The sequence below is a fragment of the Arachis ipaensis genome, chromosome B02, assembly GCF_000816755.2.
Source record: "Arachis ipaensis cultivar K30076 chromosome B02, Araip1.1, whole genome shotgun sequence".
Lineage (NCBI taxonomy): Eukaryota > Viridiplantae > Streptophyta > Magnoliopsida > Fabales > Fabaceae > Arachis > Arachis ipaensis.
In genome coordinates, this window is record NC_029786.2 from 96,043,474 (window position 1) to 96,051,303 (window position 7,830).

At 34.5% G+C, this 7,830-nt stretch overlaps 1 protein-coding gene and 1 pseudogene across 5 annotated transcripts in view; one reads left to right on the forward strand and one right to left on the reverse strand.

Annotated features, from left to right (window-relative positions):
- Positions 1-2,965, reverse strand: part of LOC107625837 (autophagy-related protein 3) — a 10,081-nt gene extending 7,116 nt beyond the window's left edge. For all 5 annotated transcript variants that reach the window (XM_021116233.1, XM_016328564.2, XM_021116232.1 and 2 more), the window contains exon 1: positions 2,714-2,965. The gene's annotated coding sequence lies outside the window, so the exon portion shown is untranslated. The remainder of the gene's footprint in view (positions 1-2,713) is intronic.
- LOC107627731 lies at positions 2,804-6,348 on the forward strand (annotated as a pseudogene).

Below are 7,830 nucleotides of genomic sequence, written 5' to 3' on the forward strand. Positions count from 1 at the left end.
CTTTTTTATATTTTATCACTAAAAATTCACAAAATAATTTCTAAATTCTAATCTAATAATTAGCAACAATACTCATGGTTTTTTTTATTTTAATAAATAAATTAATCAGCTTAGGTTCTATTTCAATTTGGTTCATCCTTTTGTTCGATATTTTGTCTATATCTAATTAAATATGAGGAATTTGAAGTCAACATTTCTTGGAAGTTCTATTACACCATCAAACTGGTGGTGGTTAAATGAAGAAAAGTAATAGATGGTTAAAGATCGTTTTGAAGATGAAGGTAGCATATTGAGGCTCTATGAAGAAACAAATTAATTTTAGATTTATTCATGTCTTGTTCTTCTGTGCAAATGTTGAGACTTGAATTTTGCTATGCTATCTGAGGCTAGATATATAGATTAAAGTCTTTAGTTGTTGCAAACTTGATACAATATATGCTAATATGTTAATCAACATTCATGTGAGGTTTAAGATAAAATTAGTAAAACTTTTGTTGCTTATGAGTAAATACAACATAACAAGTTGAACTTATTTTATAAATATTTTGGACAGCTCCATCAAATGGAATTTTCGTAGAGAGCTCCATCAAATATTTTGCCTAGTTTGTATGATTATTGATTAATTGTTCTGTTGTGTTTTGTGATTTTATAGTGATATGATGCTGTTTTATCCTTTTGTGATTCAATTGTGCTGTCTATCATTATGTTGTAAGGTGTTTATTTATAATTTATTTATTATTTTATTATAAAACGATTTTTCAGGTTGAACCGATTAGACCAGTAAACCAGTGAACTAGTAGTTAGATCGGTTCGATAATCGGTCCGATTTTCAGAACCTTAATTTTTTGTTGAGTGAATTTGTCTGAGCTAATTTTGCTGTGGGATTCTGAGTTAGAGTTGATGGTTGATTTGAATTATTGTTAATTTTGTATTCTGAGTTGGCTTGTTGCTGAAGTGATTCTGAATTTAGTTTGGATGTTGAGTTTGGATTTTTTGTTTAGTTTTTCTGATTTTGGATTTTTCAATTTTGGATATGTTTTTGGATTATGAATTTTCGTTGTTGAATACATGATGAGAAGTCTTTGTTGAAATGTTTTATGATTTTGAATTCTATTCTCAATAGTTTGAGTTTGTGTAATTTTGTGTATTCTATTGTTGTTGATTTTATATTTTTGTTACTAATGTAATGAGTATTGGGATTTTTTTATTTTAATAAATAAATTAATTATAATAATTATTGAAATAAATAATTTAAAAAATATTTACCAACATAAATACTTCTCTCTTATCTCGTTTACAGTGTAAACGAGATAATTTTACATATATCTCGTTTACAAATAAGACAGGTGGACACAACACGTGTATATCTCGTTTACAAATAAGACAGTGTAAACGAGATATAAATATAATACATTTTTATGTACTAATTGCATGCTAAAAGTTTGGATTATTGATATTAATAATATTTTTTATTATTTCAAATTTTTTTTAAAAAATGCATGTAATATTTATCTCGTTTATAGATATACACGTATCACATCCACCTGTTTTATCTCGTTTACATACGTACAAAATTATCTCGTTTACATATTTATTTATCACATATTCTCGCACACACATACAAAGCCTTAACTCAAAGAACAACCACAGCAAGTGACTTGGAAAGAAAATGTAAACACCGAAACAATCACAAGCATAGAGAACATGTGAATATTATTATAGCAAACATAATAATAAAATAGCTCTTCTAATGCGTCTCCGAAAATATCCCAAATCAAGAAAACTACATAATCTGATCCACTTGATTCAGAAAGCTACATATATTAGAAAACTTAAGAATCAACTAAAATAAAAAGAAAAGGAAGGCCTGGTTGATTCGATTCAATTGCCTGAGATGAAGAATCAAACAGGGCCGAGAAGCTGAGAGTTTAAATGTTAAACATAGGCAGTGCAAATTTTAACAAAGCTCATCACAATGATTAACAACAACAAAAAGAACTGAAAAAACAGTGAATCAGTAACATGGTCAGTGCAAATTTAACATTTAAAAGTTATCAATTTAAAATTTATCATCAAATACAATCAGTGAGCAAAGCCAATCAATCAAGCACTGACTGAGCATTCTGTTCTAGTTATGTGACTGGGAAGCAACAAATTCAAGTTACAGCAACAAATTTAACAAATCCTAGTAAAGCCCCGATTTACAGCAAAGGGGCAAATTTATTGATTACCAATTCAGCAACATGCAGAAATACAGGAAAAGGGAAATCTGGAAAAGAGAGAACACTAAACCAAAACATTAACCAATAATCACAAAACACTAAACCTTCACCCAGCAATTACAAACAAAGCCAGCAATTACAAACATTAGCACATTATAAAACATTCCAAAACACTGAACCTTCACCCAGCAAAACCAGCAACTACAAACAAAGCCATCAGTAAATTTGAACAAAAAAAATTAAGAGCCATCAGCAACTAACAGAGCCATCCAGCCATCAGTAAATTTGAAAAAAAAAATTACAGCCATCAGCAACCAGCAAATACAAGACAGATCCATCAGCAGCAGACAATTACAATTTACAAAACATTACAAGAAAAATGGAACAAAAATTGAACAACAATTTCAGAACTTCAAACGAAGGAGAAGACCGAACATTCAGAAATTAAAAGGAAGATGCGGAGGCGAAGAATTGAAAGCAGGGCCACTAACCTGGGTTCCGTGCCGAGAAGGCAGCGAAGATGAAAACGATGTGCCGAGCTACCTGGGGAAGAGGAAGATGAAAACGACGTGCCAGCGAAGATGAAAACGACACGGGGAAGAGGAAGCAGCGGCGGCGCTGAGGACCTGGGGACGGCGGCGGCGATGAAGGGCTAGGGTTTTCCTTGGCTTCAGAGGTCTCCAGGGAGAGCACAAATGATTGGGGGAAGAAGAGGGGGGGGGGGGTTTGGTTCACGAGTGGATCTGCTTTTGTTTTTTTTTTTTTTTTTCAAATAAACAAAACGGCGTCGTTTTATTACTCACACACATTCCTCCACGTGGATTTTTAAATATTTTTTTATTTTTCTAAAACAGTAATGGCTCTCCTCTCTTTCTCTTATTTTCCTTCTCATTTTCCGTCACTTTCCTTCTCCAGTTCTCCCCAAACACTCGGCGCTGCTCTCCTTCCTTTAAAATGAGTGCGCAGCAAACTGCTAATACGGCCATTGTGTGGTTCAAGCACGACCTCTGAATCCACGATCACCCAGCCCTCACCGTTGCTTCTAGCTTCCAACTCTGTTGCTTAGAGTTTCATTTTTCTGTGTAAATTTTAAGTTTATCATACTCTGCTTTGTTAATCTGGTTTTGTAGTATCTGCATAAGCAGTTTCTATCTTGTTGCTGTTGATGCTTATTGAGCTTGTTGTAGTATCTGAAACACTATTTCAGATCTTAACTCCCTTCGGAGAATGAAATCTCACCATGTTGAATTGCTGATTGCAGGTTTAAATGCTGAAATGCTGGAACTGCTCCTGTTCGCGCTGCAAGATTTGAGGAACTCCTTGAAGGAACGCGGCTCCAATCTCATGATTAGATTCGGGAACGCAGAGCACGTCATACAACAGCTTGCATCTGAGGTTGTTACTCTTCAGTTAGTAAGTTACTTCTTTAGTTGATTAGTTACACAGTTAGTTAACTTTTATTGTGAGTTACTTATTAGTTGATTAGTTACTGATGATGCCCCAATACATGTCCGTGCATAATGAGAACTTTTTTTCCGCCAAAGTGCATGATGAGATCTTGAATTAAGCATTATCAATTGCTTTTGTTGAACAAATTCATCGCCCAGGGTGGAACAGGTGAATGCCAGTTGTGTATTTGCAGAACAAGAGGTGGAGTATGAATTGTACTTGCTTTTGGATGTTGTGAAGGAGTGTATGAAACCTGTCACGGTTCGAGAATGTGCTCCTAGGATTGAATTATGGAACACTCCATTTTATGATGTAAATGTAGGTATCCGATTGATTCTTGGCTTCTTTGGCTATCTAAATTGTTCAAGAGTTGAAGAATTTATATGTGGTAATTGGTGATTACTTTTATTAACTTGTCGATAATTGATTTGGTCGTTTCTATCACTATCCAATAGGTTCTGCAAAATCTTCCTGCATCGTACGATGACTTTAAGAAACTTCGACTACCCATACTGAACCACTTCAGCTGTCAAAATTACCTGCTGCAGACATGGAACTGGACTGGGGTGAGTTCTGTGGTGGTTGACTTTTCTTGTCACTTGGCATGAATCTTCTTTTGGAAGAGTATTTGATATTATATTTTCCATTTTTGTAATCCATTTAACATCTTGCACTTGTAAAGTGGCCAAAGTCATATGATAGATTTTCATTGAAATAGGTACTCTTCCTGTATATGATGATGTAAAGAATTTCATTACCAGCAACCAAGGGAGATTGAGAGAGAGGTGGAACTCAATCAAGTTGACATCAGCTGAAACCTTATTACGGAATAAAATAATGAAGTCTAGTGAGAGCAGTGAAGGAAGTTATGACTCTAGGCAACTGCAGTCAAAGAAATCAAATGAATCTGTTTTCCTGTCACAAAAAGGTAATGCTGTAGGAGGTGGAACAAACAATGTATTAAATGCCTTGGCTGCATATTTGAGATATTTCGAGGGAACAGCTCATGATGACTGGCAAGAGTATGTAGTAAAAACCTGCCATTTGTGATTATTTGTTGGCTAATATCTTCTAGGGTCTTGAGTATGGAGTCTAGAGGTCAGTTTAAAAACACGAACAGTGAAATGTCTTTTCACCTTTAAATCTGTGCAGGATACATGAAAAAGTACGTTCTTCTGAAAGTCGGAATGGAGCATCATTTATTGCACTCTTTGGTCCTGCTCTATCTCTTGGCATTATATCTAGAAGTGTACACTATGAAGCTATCAAATATGAGAGAGAACGAAATGCAGGATTTATATCTCCCTTTGGATATTCAGCTACCACAATTGCAGGAGCAGTTGATGCTGTGTGCTCAAAGGAGGTGCTAGTTTTAGCAATTTTGCTATATTAGAATACAATTTTTTTTCTGCCTTATTGATTTGGTTATTTCTTATTAGTTGCAACAGAAAACTTGCCTTTACCTTTCTTATCAAATGATCTATTCATTTAATTTTTTGGAACATAGTGGTACTGGCTTATGGCTTTGAGAAATCAAACAAACAATGATGGGATACACTCAACACGTATGTGGAAATGGAATGGTTTTCTTATTCAGGTATTCAACTGATTTCTCATACTCAACGATTGATTCATTTCCAAATGGCCAGTCAACTCTCTTTTGTCAATTTAATGAATTAAGAACCCAAAAACTGGTTTTGTTAGTATACAGTTGCTGGCAATGATGGTCCTGCTGTTGTTCTTGTGCATGGATTTGGCGCTTTCGCAGAGCATTACCGTGACAACATAAATGGTTTAGCTGGAGCTGGAAATCGTGTTTGGGCTATTACATTGTTAGGATTTGACAATTCAGAAAAGCCAAATATTGTGTATACTGAACTCTTGTGGGCCGAACTATTGAGAGATTTTATTGTTGATGTTGTGGGTGAACCTGTCCACCTTGTCGGGAACTCAATTGGTGGTATGATTACATAAATTGGGTGTACTTCCTCTAAAAAAATCTGTCCTTTTCACACTTATACACCAAAAAATCTGTCCTTTTCACACTTACATGCTTTCCTATTCAGGATAGAAAAACCTCCGGCGCCTCCTGGTTGGACTCTCGTGTTCTTCTACTATATTTGAGGTTACTTAGTTAAGAAATGTTATCCAACTGTAAGTGTTTCAAAGGTATAATTATGTCTCACATTTTTGGTGTGGATATTGCTTGGTTCTGAGGCTTTTAACTTCGCATGCAGCGGACAGAAAGAGCAGATGATTGGCTCATAAATAAAATGCTAAGAGCAGTATCCTCTTCTTGGCTTTTACTTTTTAGTAATTTGCTTCACTTTTTTGAGTTTTGCATTATTCTGATGTGTATACATGGCTCATTTTGCCATCTCCTTACATATGTAAAAGTCTTATCATCCTGGCTCTCCTGTGGTCGTGGAAAGCATCTTCTGTTTTAATCTTTCCATACCTCTTAATTTTCTTATTGAAGAATTCAGGGAAAAGGTTCTGATTATACAGGTACTCTAACGCTAATGGCAAGAAAATTTGAAGTTGATATGATATATGTATGTGAATTAATCTCTGGTATAGCTTCGTATCTTGTTATTGATTTCTTTGTTATCAGGGGATGAAAGATCCAATTTCTGACTGCAGTTCCAGGGTGGCTACACTGAAAATCTGTCTTTGATGATAAACTATTATTTTAATAAATTTTTTTAAGAATTTATATTTTTATGATTAAATTTTTCTTTTACTTAAATAAAAATCATTGTGTTATAAACTTATAATACTCCATAATAGAATCATGCATGTAACAATATCAAACTTAAAATTTATGTATGGATTGGACATGTCTTTTCACCAACACATAACAGATAGGGTATTGATTGAAGTTACACCGAATTAAACCCAAAAACAAAAAATTCCAAATATAATCGATAAATGTAATACACGAAGTACACATAAGAAGGCAATCTAATACAATAACTACATCCAACACAAGGAAATTAAAACATTGTCATGCTTATACCAAGAAAATTAAATTCAGTAAGTATACTTAGGCAAGACATTGTTTTCATGCTGTCTTTTTTTTTTGTCAATAGTTTTCATGTTTATAGATTTTTTTATCATAATGGACATCCACATCCGGTTAGACTAGACCCATGTCACGAATCTAACACCGCAGTCAATTACATGACCAATTTGGCTAGTTAAAAAGATGAGTCTTAGCTCACACGGCATTCCGCCCCCTCCTTATTTCAAAGGTCTCGGGCTCAACTCCTACCAACGGCAACCGAGGAAGAAAAAATGGTAAGTATGTGAGGAGCGTGTGGGTGTGTGTTATACCTAGGATCAAAGGTTGTCCAATTCATATGAGATACTTAGAATTGGGGTTATCCAATTCACTGACCAACAAAAAAAAAAGACACAAACAAAATATTTATGAAGTCAACTGAAAATGATGAAAAATTAGATGGATTACACTGCCTAGTACATTTTTCCAATTGATTGACACTTTTATTAACTTTGTTTTTAATTACCAAAAAAAAAAGTTAATTTTTTGGTCATTCTTTATTAACTTTGTTGAAATAGCCATATTAAAACAATACATGTAACTCAAAGGATTTTTTTTCCTCTTTTGGGTTGGCTTGTTTTATCCATTGCAATTTTCTTTCAACCTTTTTTGTTTGATCTCAAATTCACTATTTTGGCCCATACCACCAAGCCCGCTATCCACATAACAAATCTCAAAAATCACAACTAATCCCTCTCCTAAGCGAAAACGGAGAACGGAATTCAACTTTAAAAAAACTACACGTGTCTTTATCTCAGCACAACACGCAGGGATAACATCACATACATGTTTTCTGTGACGGCACCATAGAACTTTCCTTCTAAAAATAGATCCAACATTTTATCCAATTCCTAAGATTTGCTAAAACTTAGGGTGCCTAAGAGAGTACTTGGATTGGACTTTGATAAGCATGGATATAGCCATATAGGTGATGGAGAGTTTGAGAAAAAGTTTTCTCGTCAAGACGTCGAGGTATGTGTACGGTGTTCCTAAGACAAGGGACTCCAATGCCACTAATGAACGTGAGGATTGGGGTGTTTGTTTGTTAAAGGAACTAGAGCGTCACGGTTTGAATCTCATTTTGAATATGTAACA